The sequence below is a fragment of the Eptatretus burgeri genome, chromosome 14, assembly GCF_056783735.1.
Source record: "Eptatretus burgeri isolate ZD-2024b chromosome 14, Ebu_testis_v1, whole genome shotgun sequence".
NCBI lineage: Eukaryota > Metazoa > Chordata > Myxini > Myxiniformes > Myxinidae > Eptatretus > Eptatretus burgeri.
The window spans coordinates 32,411,628-32,425,473 of NC_140974.1; the positions used below are offsets into that span (position 1 = coordinate 32,411,628).

General features: G+C 43.7%; 1 protein-coding gene across 6 annotated transcripts in view; it reads right to left on the minus strand.

Annotated features, from left to right (window-relative positions):
• The window catches only part of LOC147012911 (fibronectin type III domain-containing protein 3B-like), a 173,612-nt gene that overhangs the window by 157,034 nt on the left and 2,732 nt on the right, over positions 1–13,846 (minus strand). For 4 of the 6 annotated variants that reach the window (XM_085854261.1, XM_085854260.1, XM_085854259.1 and 1 more), the window contains exon 1: positions 3,960–4,155. The exons of 1 other annotated variant lie outside the window; for it this stretch is intronic. The gene's annotated coding sequence lies outside the window, so the exon portion shown is untranslated. Of the gene's footprint in view, positions 1–3,959; positions 4,156–13,846 lie in introns of those variants that run through there. One more of the 6 variants, XM_085854255.1, reaches the window with a different exon arrangement.

A 13,846-nucleotide genomic window follows, 5' to 3' on the forward strand; every position in this document is an offset into this window, starting at 1 on the left:
CACGTTGTCATCTCAAGGAACAGTCGACACGGACGTGCGGATCTCTCCCCCCCTCCCCCACCACAGGGTAGTGTGCTGGGAGCCTGAGACCGGCGCTATTCGTGATCTTCATTGATGAAGTGAAACATAAGGAGCTGTCCAGCTATATGCTGATGATGTCCGGCCAACAACAAGTTGTATGGCCAAGAAGAAGAATAAGAAGAATAAGAATAAGAATAAGAATAAGAATAAGAATAAGAAGAATAATAAGAATAATAAGAATAATAAGAATAATAAGAATAAGAAGAATAAGAAGAATAAGAAGAATAAGAATAAGAATAAGAATAAGAATAAGAATAAGAAGAAGAAGAAGAAGAAGAAGAAGAAGGAGAAGAGGAAGAAATAGAAGCTCTCCAAAAAAGAACTGAATGGACTGGCAGAATGTTCTGAAAGGTGGCAACTACCTTTCAAAAACAAAAAAAATGTAGGTTTCTTCGCATCAGCCAGGGAAATGTACAAAATGTATATCAACTGAACGGAGTTGAACTGCAGGCCATTACCAGTAAGAAGGACCTGAGGATTACAATTGATGGTGAACTGCAATTCCGTCAACTCGTGTCCACACTAGTTAGCAAGGCTTTACCTGCTACTCGTTGAGATGAAAAGGACATTGAAACAAGCTGAACAGGAAAACTCTGCCACTACTCTTCATGACATTGGTGAGGCCTCGCCGAGAATATGGCACACCCTGCGGCACCTCCGCTTCAAAGAGGATGCTGAGAATCGAGAAGGTCCAGAGGAGGACAACGAAGCTGGTCCACCATGTCAGTGATCTCTCATATCAACAAAGCCTGAAAATTCTCAACAAAAATTCTCCACCGAAGAAGAAGAAGGAGAAGAAGAGGAGACCACGGTAATGGTTCACAAGATCATACATGGAATGGTGAAAATAGACCCAACGCCGCTCCTCCTCTACAGCCAAATACACGGCACCAAGAGGGCACTCACTGAAACTATTGAAAGGAAGAAGTCATCTGGATGTGAAGAAGATTTTTCTTAGAAACTGAGTGGTCAAGATTGGAACAGTCTCTCACAGCAGATTATTAAACTGGACCAGATTGTGAAATTTAAAGCGATTTCAACAAGTATTGGGGAGAGAGGAGTCGTTTTGTACTCCGTAACCTTCACTCGTGTACCTATTAACCACACAATACGTGACTGAGAACGACGGGACACGTCCTTTTATCCTGTGTACAGGGATGATGATGATGATGATGATGATGATGATGATGATGATGTCTGCACTTCCTCTCTTCTTCTCCACCTGTCACTCGTCACTTACTTCAGCCTTGTCAACTTATTACATACATTCCAATCTCAGCTCATCAACCTGAGTACATATCACTGGTGAGGAGACGATGTGACGCAATGCCAAGATGGTGGGTGGTTCAAGAACATATTGCAATGGTGATTCTACTGAAGCATAACAAGATGAGCAAAGAGACATGGTTCCGGAGGTGCCGGGATTCTGGGGGTGCTGGGATGCCAGACTGAGGAGCCAAGGGGTCAGGATCGAGATGTGCCATCGGTCCGGAGGCAACAGGAGTCCGGGGGTCCAGAGATCTGGGGGTGCCGGGAGTCTGGAGGTGCCGGGATTCTGGGGGTGCCGGGATGCCAGACTGAGGAGCCAAGGGGCCAGGATCGAGATGTGCCATCGGTCCGGAGGCAACAGGAGTCTAGGGGTCCAGAGATGTGGGGGTGCTAGGGGTGCTGGGGGTCTGGAGGCGCCGAGGGCTGGGCCTGATGAGCCGAGGATTTTGGGTCGAGGGGCGCTGCAGGATTGGTCGAGTGTGTGAAAATGTGTGAAAAGACCACAAATAATGATCAGTGTAGTAAAATACAAGTGAGTGAGTGTGGTAAAAGATGAGAGGGTATGGTAAAAGTTGAATGAGTGTGGTGAAGGATGAGTGAGTGAGTGTGTGTGTGTGGTAAAAGACAAGTGGGTAAGTGTGATAAAAGATGAGTGAGTGAATGTGTGTGGTAAAAGATGAGTGTGTGTGTGGTAAAAGATGAGTGAGTGAGTGAGTGTGGTAAAATATGAGTGAGTCAGTGAGTGTGGTGAAAGATGAGTGAGTAAGTGAGTGTGGTAAAAGATGAGTGAATGAATGTGTGTGGTAAAAGATGAGTGAGTGAGTGGGTATGGTAAGATGAGTGAGTGAATGTGTGTGGTAAAAGATGAGTGAGTGAGTGGGTATGGTAAAAGATGAGTGAGCGAGGGGTATGGTAAAAGATGAGTGAGCGAGTGGGTATGGTAAAAGATGAGTGAGCGAGTGGGTATGGTAAAAGATGAGTGAGTGAGTATGTGGTCAAAGATGAGTGAGCAAGTGGGTGTGATAAAAGATGAGTGAAAGAGTCCATCCATCCATTGGGACCATCCTCTGTGCAGAACGTTGGTGCTGCCGAAGCATTCTCCTTGGCTATTTGGTACAATCCTGGACGGGCCACCACTCCCGCACAAGATACCAGCAAGTTGGCACTCATTTTGCCGACCTCGGAAGGACGACAGGCAGAGTCAACCCCACCTGGTATTAATTCAACAGCTGAGGGGAATTTGAACTCAGGACCCCCAAGCCCACTACTCTTGCCATCAGCCAACACCAGGTATATATTGAGCGAGTATATGTGGTAAAAGATGAGTGAGTGAATGAGTGTATGGTAAAAGATGATTGTGTGTGTAGTAAAAGATGAGTGAGTGTGTGTGTGTGTGTGTGTGTGCGTGTGTGTGTGTGTATGTGTGTGTATGGTAAAAGATGAGTGTATGTGTGTGTGTATGTATGTGTGTGTATGGTAAAAGATGAGTGTATGTGTGTGTGTGTATGTATGTGTGTGTATGGTAAAAGATGAGTGTATGTGAGAGTGTGTATGTATGTGTGTGTATGGTAAAAGATGAGTGTATGTGTGTGTGTGTGTGTGTGTGTGTATGTGTGTGTATGGTAAAAGATGAGTGTATGTGTGTGTGTGTGTGTGTGTGTGTGTGTGTGTGTGTGTGTGTGTGTGTGTGTGTGTGTGTGTGTGTGTGTGTGTGAGAGAGTGTGTGTGATTGTGTGTGTGTATGTGGTAAAAGATGAGTGTGTGTGATTGTGTGTGTATGTGGTAAAAGATGAGTGTGTGTGTGTGTGTGTGTGTTAAAAGATGAGTGTGTGTGTGTGTGTGTATGTGTGTGTGTCTGTGGTAAAAGATGAGTGAGTGTGTGTGTGTGTGTGAGTGTGTGTGTGATTGTGTGTGGTAAAAGATGAGTGTGTGTGTGTGTGTGTGTGTGTGTGTGTGTGTGTGTGTGTGTGTGTGTGTGTGTGTGTGTGTGTGATTGTGTGTGGTAAAAGATGAGTGTGTGTGAGTGTGTGGTAAAAGATGAGTGTGTGTGTGAGAGAGTGAGTGTGTGTGTGTGCGTGTGTGTGTGTGTGTGTGTGTGTGTGTGTGTGTGTGTGTGTGTGTGTGAGTGTGTGTGGTAAAAGATGAGTGTGTGTGAGAGTGTGTGGTAAAAGATGAGTGTGTGTGTGAGTGTGAGTGTGAGTGTGAGTGTGAGTGTGAGTGTGTGTGTGTGTGTGTGTGTGTGTGTGTGTGTGTGTGTGTGTGTGTGTGTGTGTGTGTGTGTGTGTGTGTGTGTGTGTGTGTGTGTGTGTGTGCCAGCGTGTGTGTGTGTGTGTGTGCGCGTGTGTGTGTGTGTGTGTGTGTGTGTGTGTGTGTGTGTGTGTGTGTGTGTGTGTGTGTGTGTGTGTGTGTGTGTGTGTGTGTGTGTGTGTTAAAAGATGAACGAGTGAGTCGTCGAGGTTATTAAAAAAAAAAAAAAACAACACACGAACGGGTTCATGTCTCTCCACAGGAAAAGCGACCGATGGGTGAAAGGAACGAAGAATAAGCGATGTGAATAATCCTCATCGTCCATCAAACAGTTTAACTTTCCCTCGTCCCTCGTTCCTCACCCGTGGATGTGCGAACCGGGACGCGCTCGTTCTTTCTCGCTCTCTTCCTTCGAACTCACTCTTCCCTCTCCCCCGTACAGGGGATGTGATCGAGTTAATAGTCGGGAGCGAGAGGCTCCGCCATTCCACCAGAAATCTGGGAGTTTCGACTCGCTGGGCGGTTTTCTCTCTCTCTCTCTCTCGTCCCCCTCCCCTCCTCCCCTCAATCCCTCAACCCCCCCTCCCCTCTACCGTATTGTCTGTATGAGGCGCCGCATCCCCTTCAGCTCCCTCTGTATGCGAGTCTTTGACATCACATCATTGTCTCGGAACTTCGGGTTCACATCATTCCTGGGAAACACGAACACGCAGGTACATACCTGGTGCCCCCTGGAGGTTTCGATGAGAGGAATTTGTTCAGGGTGCCGGTGATAGCTCGCCCACTGTTCGCGCGCAACACGCTGGAGAGTCTTTAACGTTCACCGACTAAACCCGGCAGGTGGGACGTCGTCGAGTTTAACGTCCATCCGAGGGACGGCACAATGAACAATCGCCCTGCCTGTGGAACACCAGGAAGGCAGTTAAAAGCTGGGTCGGGATTCGAACACAGGACAGACCATTTTTCGGTGAATGTGCGTGTGACCCTCTCGGCTGTCATGACAACCCCACATCTATCCATACAGGTGTACTGTACCGAGGACCCTGTATCCTAGCGCACTGTACGCACTGTACACACTGTACGAAACCCGCTTTGCATGTGTGTACAGTACAGTTTTTAGGTTTCACGATTTAACGAAAATGCTGATTAAAAACCAGTGACGAGTTCGCGCCAAAAACGAATGTGAACTGTGAAAAGACTTCGGAAAAGGAAATGCTGCTTTGGTTTAACGTAAAAAAGACGTGTATATGTATATATGTAGATGTATATGTATATGTATATATATATGATGTATGTAAAGACGGGTCAATGAGGGAGATGTGATGATCCATCAGCCTCTGCGCCACGAAATGAATAATTGAAGTGAGGAACACAGAGCTCTGCGTGGAAGACGCGGGAAAACGTAATGATGGCGAAACCGAAACCGGAAACGGAAATGAGGCGTCACGAGGGTGAGAAGTTTTCACCAAGAGGATGGAGATGGAATAATCGGATAAACAAGAGAGTCCGTTTGGGTGGGATGATTGGCGGTGAAATTAAAGTGTGTTCGTGCGCGCAGCAAAGATTTGTAAATTTGTACTAAACTAAAGTGTGTGGACTAAGACTGGGATGACCACAGGATGCTTGCGACAGCAACTACAACTGTTATTACAACTACGAGAGATGAGTGAATGAGCGTGTGGTGATGTGATGTCAGTGACGTGTGATTTGTGTGATGTCAGTGACGTGTGATATCAGTGTGTGATTTGTGTGATGTCAGTGATGTGTGATGTCAGTGTGTGATTTGTGTGATGTCAGTGATGTGTGATGTCAGTGTGTGATTTGTGTGATGTCAGTGATGTGTGATGTCAGTGACGTGTGATGTCAGTGTGTGATTTGTGTGATGTCAGTGATGTGTGATGTCAGTGATGTGTGATATCAGTGTGTGATTTGTGTGATGTCAGTGATGTGTGATGTCAGTGATGTCAGTGTGTGATTTGTGTGATGTCAGTGACGTGTGATGTCAGTGTGTGATTTGTGTGATGTCAGTGACGTGTGATTTGTGTGATGTCAGTGACGTGTGATGTCAGTGTGTGATTTGTGTGATATCAGTGTGTGATTTGTGTGATATCAGTGTGTGATTTGTGTGATGTCAGTGATGTGTGATGTCAGTGTGTGATTTGTGTGATGTCAGTGATGTGTGATGTCAGTGACGTGTGATGTCAGTGACGTGTGATGTCAGTGATGTCAGTGACATGTGATGTCAGTGACGTGTGATATCAGTGTGTGATTTGTGTGATGTCAGTGACATGTGATGTCAGTGTGTGATATCAGTGTGTGATTTGTGTGATGTCAGTGATGTGTGATGTCAGTGTGTGATTTGTGTGATGTCAGTGATGTGTGATGTCAGTGATGTGTGATGTCAGTGACGTGTGATGTCAGTGACCTGTGATGTCAGTGATGTCAGTGACGTGTGATTTGTGTGATGTCAGTGATGTGTGATGGCAGTGACGTGTGATGTCAGTGACGTGTGATGTGTGATGTCAGTGACGTGTGATGTGTGATGTCAGTGATGTGACGTATGATGTGATGTATGTGATGTGATGTGATGTGGTGTGATGTGATATTGAAGCAAGCGAAAGCAGTGAAAATATTTGCTTTGTAATTTAGGATATAAATTAATCGTAAAAAGGGAGAGGGCTGGGAGGAAAGAGTGATGTCAAGGGTTATAACTATCCGTATTTAGAGATACTCTCGGAACGGCTATCTCCTTAAAGAACCCCAACACATTTAGAATATAACACGACATATATTTAATTGGTGGAGAGAATTATAATTTTGAGTTGATCACTGTGGTTTTATGTCCCAGCTAACTTTTTCAATCCTAGAAATTTGGATATAATTGCTGACTTGGATGTTCAGACAGAAAGTTAAGGGTGCAGTGAGTGTCGGCAATGATGAAGGTGCTAGCAGTGTTGAGTGTGCAGCGAGTGAAGGCAGTGGTGTGGGAACAGCAATCGAGAATGAATTAAGTCCGAATTATGAATTTGGTCTGGGAGACAGTTTTTGTGGGCAATGAGACTATTAAATATGGTGATTCTTCATTCTGCAAGCAGGATTGATTGTAGACCTAGAATTCTGTGCAGTTTTGAAGAAGCGGGAGTTTGGGACATTGAAGGAAGGGTAAATGGAATTGTATCTGGTCACGGAAGGAAGAAGGTGGTTGTGATACACCTCGGAGCAAATTATTTAGGGAAAGTTTACTCGGAGGTTTTGAATAATAGATACAAGATATTGGGTAAGTGGCTGAAAGTAAAGGGTTGTGAGGTCATGTTTTCTGGGATTCTCCCAAGATTAGGAAATGATAAAGAAATTATGAGCAGAGCGATACATGTTAACCAATGGCTGGAAGAATGGTGCAGGGAGGAAGGTTTTACATTTAAGAAGCAGTGGGAATCATTTCAGGGACAAAGGGAGTGTTTCCAGAATGATGGCTGTATGTTAAATAGAAAGGGGGCAGCAAGGTTTGCAGTGGGAATTGAGGAAGGAATTCAGGCTTTTTTAGGTCAGCGGAGGGTGGGGTCGTGGGGAAGCCACAAAGGAAGAAACTTATGATGCAATTGTGATTAGTAAGGCCAGGCAAGAAATTAAAATTTCAGGAAGGGAAACGGTAAACATATTATATCTATATTAATATTTCGGCACGCCCCTTTCTTTGTTCCACCATCAGATTTTTGTAACTGCATGAAATGAAACAAGATTTGGCACATATACTAATGATATTATTGTCTTCCTTAAGAGGCCCCTCAAAATTCGTTTTGATGCATTTTCACAAACTCCAACGGATTCCATTCAAATTCGGTACGATTATGGCTTTTGGTCCAACTTAGGTCATTGGCTATAAATTTTTTTCCATAACACTTCCGATATTCGAAAAAAATCGATAAATCGATATCCCTTATGGGATTTTCCATTCAAATCCACTCAAGTTTAAGGCCTATGGGGGACGCAAATTTCAACTTTGCCCCGGGCGCTGTTTACCTCCTCTACGCCAAGCTGTTAGGGTTAGGGTTTGGGTTAGTGTTAGGGTTAGGGTTAGGGTTAGCTACCCTAACACTAACCCTAACCCTAACAGCTAACCCTAACCCTAACCGCTAACCCTAACCGCTAACCCCTAACAGCTATTCAGGAAATTTGCAAGAAAGCCCGGGCAACGCCAGGCATTACTACTAGTATCAATATAGTCCAGGATAACTGGTGTTGGCTTAGTGGTTCGGGTGGTGGCTTGGAATTCTAAGGTCCTGGGTTCAAGCCCCGTTTTTCTGTTGAATTAGCACCAAGGGGTTGACTCAGAGTGTCATCCTTCTGAGGTCCGCGAAATGAGCACCAGTGTAGCAGGCAAAAGGTTGCACAACAAGGGAATGGGTATTGACAGATATGTTAAATCTGGTATTGGAGTGGCACAGGCATGATGGGCCGAATGGCCTCCTCCTGCGCATAATTTCCATGTAATCTGTGTCATGAATGCCAGGAGTTTACATCATATGATGGAAGAGCTTGAAGCCAAAGTAGATATCGAGGAGTATGATATAGTTGTCGGAAGTGAGACATGGTTTAAGGAGGAGAGTAACTGGAGGACAGGATTATAAGGCAACAAGGTGTATCAGTGTGATATGAAGGAGAGAATAGGAGGAGTATCAATCTGGGTAAAGAACAGCATTGCATCAAGAGAAAGGGGTGATATTAAGGAGGGAATTAATGGAGAGGATTCTGTATGGTAGAGATTAGAGATTGTAAAATCAGTAAGATACTGGAAGGATGCTTTTTTTTTTTGCTCTGGGTGTGAAGGAAGAGGAGGAAAGAGGAGTACATGAAGGATTCAAAAGGGCATGTGGTAAGGGAAGAGTATTGATAATGGGGGATTTTAACTTGCCAGGGATAGATTGGGTCCAGGAACAGGGAAAGGGCAGAGAAGATGAGGATTTCCTAGTTTTAGTCCAGGATTACTTTTTAACCCAGTTTGTAGATAAGCCCATGAGGGGGAGTGCAATGTTAGACCTCCTTTTAAGTAACAATCCCAATATGGTGGAGGAGGTGGAGGTCGGGAAGCATTTGGGAGCAAGTGACCATAACATTGTGTGTGCAAAGATTCTGTAAAGGGTTAGAGTTCAGGATAGTCAGGAAAGGCTATTAGATTTCAGGAAGGCAAACCTTGAGGGCATCAGGAGAGAACTGGGTGATGTGGATTACGAGAAGCTAACAAGGTCTGGGAGGTGTAACACATTCCAATGAGGTGCAAAACTAGAATCAGAAAGAGGCCAGGGTGGTTGAGTAGAGAGATAAGGAATGCTTTTAAGGAGAAGCAGAAGGCATTTATTAGGTTTAAAATAACAGGACTGGAGTTAAATTTACATCACTATCACAGTAAACAGAGGCAAGTTAAGAAAATAACTCGGCAAGCCAAAAGAGAGTATGAGAAGGACGTGGCTAAGATTATTAAGCACAATATCAAGGTATTCTTTAAGTATATCAGGGGTGAAGAACAGGTTAGGGTCAGTGTGGACCCATTGAGGAATAGCACAGGGAGAGTGGTTAGTGGTGAAAGTGAGATGGCAGGCTTATTAAACAGGTATTTTTCCTCAACATTTACACAATAAGTCAGGAGAATTGCCAATAGTTGAGAGTATCTATCGAGGAGGTGAGGAGGGGCTTTTACAGAAGATCCAGGTTGGAGTGGAGGAAGTAAAGGAACAGCTAGGAAATTTAAAAGTAGATAAGGCTCTAATATAGTTAGTACTCTAAAAAAAGATACTCTAAAAAGTAGATAAGGCTCTAATGCTCCGGGACTTCCAATATAGTGGTTAAACTTTGAGAGTATTGAGGGAGGTGGCTGAGCAGGTAAGCGAGATGTTAACGGATATTTTCAAAAGCTCACTGTAGTCAGGACAGGTACCGGAGGATTGGAGAGTAGCAAATGTAACACCATTATTTAAGAAAGGATCCAGAGAAGAATTGGGAAACTATAGACCTGTTAGCTTGACTTTAGTTGTGGGGAAGGTGTTGGAGACATTAATTAGGGACCAGATGAGGAACCATTTAAACAAAGACAAACTAATTAAAGGTAGTCAGCATGGGTTTACCAAAGGTCGTTCCTGTCTGCCAAATCTTTTAGAGTTCTATGAAGCAGTGTCTGATTTGGGTGGATGAGGGAATGGCAGTGGACATATTATATCTAGACTTTAAGAAGGTATTTAATAAGGTACCACATCAGAGGTTGTTAGCAAACATGAGGGGTGTGGAGTGGCTGGTAAAGAAGGTAATTGGATTGCAAACTGGCTGAGTGATAGGAAGAAAAGAGTGGCTGTGAGGGGGAGGATGTCTTGCTGGGAGGATGTACGTAGCGGGGTACCTCAGGGATCAGTACGACGACCATTATTATTTATAAACTAGAAGGGCACTCGGTAGAGCGCATACCTCTGACCCGTAATGCCTACTCCACGAGAACATATCTGGCCCAATACATTTTTGAAATATCGTGCTATACAGGGTGTCCCAAAAAAATATACAACTTTTCATCTGCAAAGAGGATGGTCATAACTTATATTTTTTAAAAAGATATATGGCTGGATAGAAAGCTGAAAGGTTGAAGTTTATTGTACCAATGTCAAAATTGCCACCAAAATGTAAATTTTGGGATAGACTCATCGTTTTCTTTTCGACCATATGTTCGACGTAGGCTCCACGTTGTCCGATCACTGCCTGCAAACGCGTTGTCATGTTCTCCATCACATTGGGAAACGTTTCCTGGGGAATGTTCTGGATATCTCGGTGGATGTTTTCCTTCAGCTGATCAAGAGTCTGAGGCCTAGGGTTTCCATAGATCCTGTCCTTGAGATACCCCCACAAGAAGAAGTCTGGAGGAGTAAGGCCACGGGAATACGGTGGCCACTCAACGTCTTCGTAGAGGGAGATAAAGTGGCCCTCAAAATATTGGTTGAGAAAACGCCTTGTTTCCCTGACTGTATGGGGTGGTGCCCCATCCTGCTGGAACCACTGGGTTCTCATCTGGATCAGGTTGTTTCTCCTACGGGCCTGAGTACGTAGCTCAGGCAGATAGAATTCCTGAATCATTTCGCGATAGTTCCTCTGGTTTACCATGCAAGTGCGTCCCTGGTCATCTTCAAAGAAGTATGGACCAATTATCCCATACCAACCAACCTCCACCCACATCGTGACTTTGAGAACAGATCGAACCACCAGTTCAGTTGATGCATTACCAGGATTTTCAGTTCCCCAGTACCGAAAGTTTTGCTTGTTTACCTCCCCAGAAAAGTGAGCATGGCATTCGTCCGTAATGTGAAGTTTTTTGAGGAAGTCTGCATCTTCCTCCAACTTTCCTGAAAACCAATTTGCAAACTCTAGTTGTTTGCGTTTCTGTTGATCAGTAAGCACCATTTCTGTTTGAATTTTGTATGGAAAGGCATGAAATTCTTGGCGAAGGATCCTCTGAACGGTGCTCTTATGAATGTTTGTCTCGGCATAAAGTCGTCGAATCGATTTTTTTGGACTCTGAACGACCGCCTGTCTCACCATTTCCACATTTTCTTCACTACGACCTGTCCTCTTCCGACCATTGTGACCCTTGTGAAGGTCACAGATGGTTCCCACATTGGTAAACTTTGCGATGGTGCACTTTATTGTCTGAAAGTTTGGTGCATGGCGCAAGTGGATACTGAAATGTCTCGAGTAAAGACGTTGCACCTGTATGACACTTTTCGTCTGGTGCCAAAGTTCAACAATTTTCGTCCGTTGTTGTACGGTCAGTCTTGGCATTTTTCTGGCGCTTGCTTGGTATCAAAATAAACTTCAGGGTCTATGCAACAAGAAATGAAGCATTAGTGACAAAATTACTGCTTTTTTAGGATCAAACAAAGCATTTTAAAAGTTGTATATTTTTTGGGACACCCTATATATCGGTTTTGAGCCCTATCTCTTAATGGTGAAGAATCACTTAAAAAAATTATCAGATCCGGATCCGGATCATCACCAAAATGGAATCAATTCTTCCTTGTCACACACCCAATGTGTCCACCAAGTTTCATCCCAATCCGTCCACAACTTTTTGAGATATCTTGTACACAAACAAACGGACAGAAAGGGGTGGAAACACAACCTCCTTCACCTTCGGGGCAGAGGGAATAACATCAACGATTTGGAGAGTGGGGTGAAAAGTAGGCTTTCAAAATTTGCAGACAACACAAAGCTTGGAGGTAAGATAGATTGGGCAAAAGATTGGTGCTGGGGATGGGAACAATTTGACCTGAACAAGTGTAAGGTGCTGGGGATGGGAAAGAATAATGAAAATAGAGATTACAGGATGCAAGGGGTAATTTTGGAGCGTGTCACACAGGAGAAAGATCTGGAGGTGATAATAGATACGGGAGCTAAGCAGGTAGCACAATACCAGGCAGCTATAGGTAAAGCAAATAGGGTATTAGGATGTATTCGGAGGGGGATCAATTATAAATCAAAAGAGGTGGTGTTAATGTTGTACAGGAATTTAGTGAGGGCCACATCGAGAATATTGTGTTCAGTTTTGGTCACCAAAACTCAGGAAGGACATAGATGCCACAGAGAGGGTTCAGCACAGAGCTACGAGATAAATTCCGGGTCTAGCCAGACCGCTATGAGGAGCGGCTGAAGTAGACAGGGCTATATACACGAGAAATGAAGTGGTTCCGAGGTGATATGATGGAAATAATGAAGGGTATAGGCAACATAAGTGCGGAATAATTATTCAGCAAAGTAGACAGTGATAGGACCAGGGGCCATAGCGTGACAGTAAAGAAGGGGACTTTCACTCAGAGAGTAATTAATGCATGGAATGGTCTCCCTGGAAAAGTAGTGGCAGCAGAAACAGTGGATATATTTAAATTGGAATTGGATGGGTACCTCAAAGTTATGGAGATAGAGGGGTACGGGTATGTTGACTGGACTTTTCGGTAGTTTGAGCATTGGTAGGCGATTGTGTACATGTGTGCAGAGTGACGTCTGTGGGGGTCTCATCAAGGGGTGTTGTGTGGTTGATGTTTACTCGATTTTGAGACGTAAAGCATAGTTTATGTGCCCCTCTTCACAGTGTCTTAACTTCTAATATAGTGGTTAAACTTCAAGGAGTGGTCGGATTCTCAAGCACGGTCTTAAACCGATTTAATGTGCCAGAACCAATCACCGAATTAGGAAGAGAATTCCAATTATTAATACAATGGGTAGAAAAAGCAACCCTGATTTTCGTCTGAAAATGAAGCTTCTTCAGCTTGATAATGGTGAATAACCTCTTGCTCTGGTCGATTCTAATGTGAAAAACTTTTCAGTCCACATCATCCAATCCTCTGAAAATTTTAAAGATTTGACTCACCTCTGCTATACTTTGTCTATATACAAGGGTGGTTAGACCAAGTGCCTTCAATCTATCTGGATACTTTACTTTGCTAAGTTATGGTAACAGTCTAGGAGCTCTTTGTTAATAATTGTACCTTCTCGAGGCAATCTTCATCTTTCTTGTTAAAAAAAGGGAGCAAACAAGTAATCCATTGTTGGTCGTACAATGACTTTGTACAATAATAACAAGAAAAAGAACAATCAGAGATTGCAAACGCTGGCCAGGACTTCTTTTGAGTGGTTTATTTTTCTATGGGTTTTCAGGTAAATCCAATATGGCTGCCAAACCATGTGACCTTTCATGTCATATGTGACTCTTTTATTCCTCATGGATAGGCGGTCATATGTGTAAAGTTTTGCCTCAAACTTTTCAGCCATTTCAGAGAAGATTTTTAAAGGTTAAAAAAAGCACTATGGCTGCCGAATCACGTAACCGATGACATCATCAAAAAAATTTGTGGACCATTTTATCCCAAGATCAGCCTTAACTTTTTCACTAAACAGATGTGGCATTCAACATAGGCAATGACGTCATAACGAGGGCACCTATGATGTCATAAAAAAATCACACTCATTCTCCATGAGGAGTACTTGACATGTGCCAAGTTTCAAATTTTCCTTGATGTGGTTTCAGAGATGGAGGTCCAAATTTTTTCCATTTTCCCAATATGGCTGCCACACCACGTGATCGATGACATCATAATTATCATTGAAACATTCCACATGAGTAGTCGCATGAATGGTGAAAAATTGGTTTCATTCTGACAAGCGGTTGCGGAGAAAAACAAATGTTTTGTGCGGACAAACAGCATACAGGCAGACAGACAAA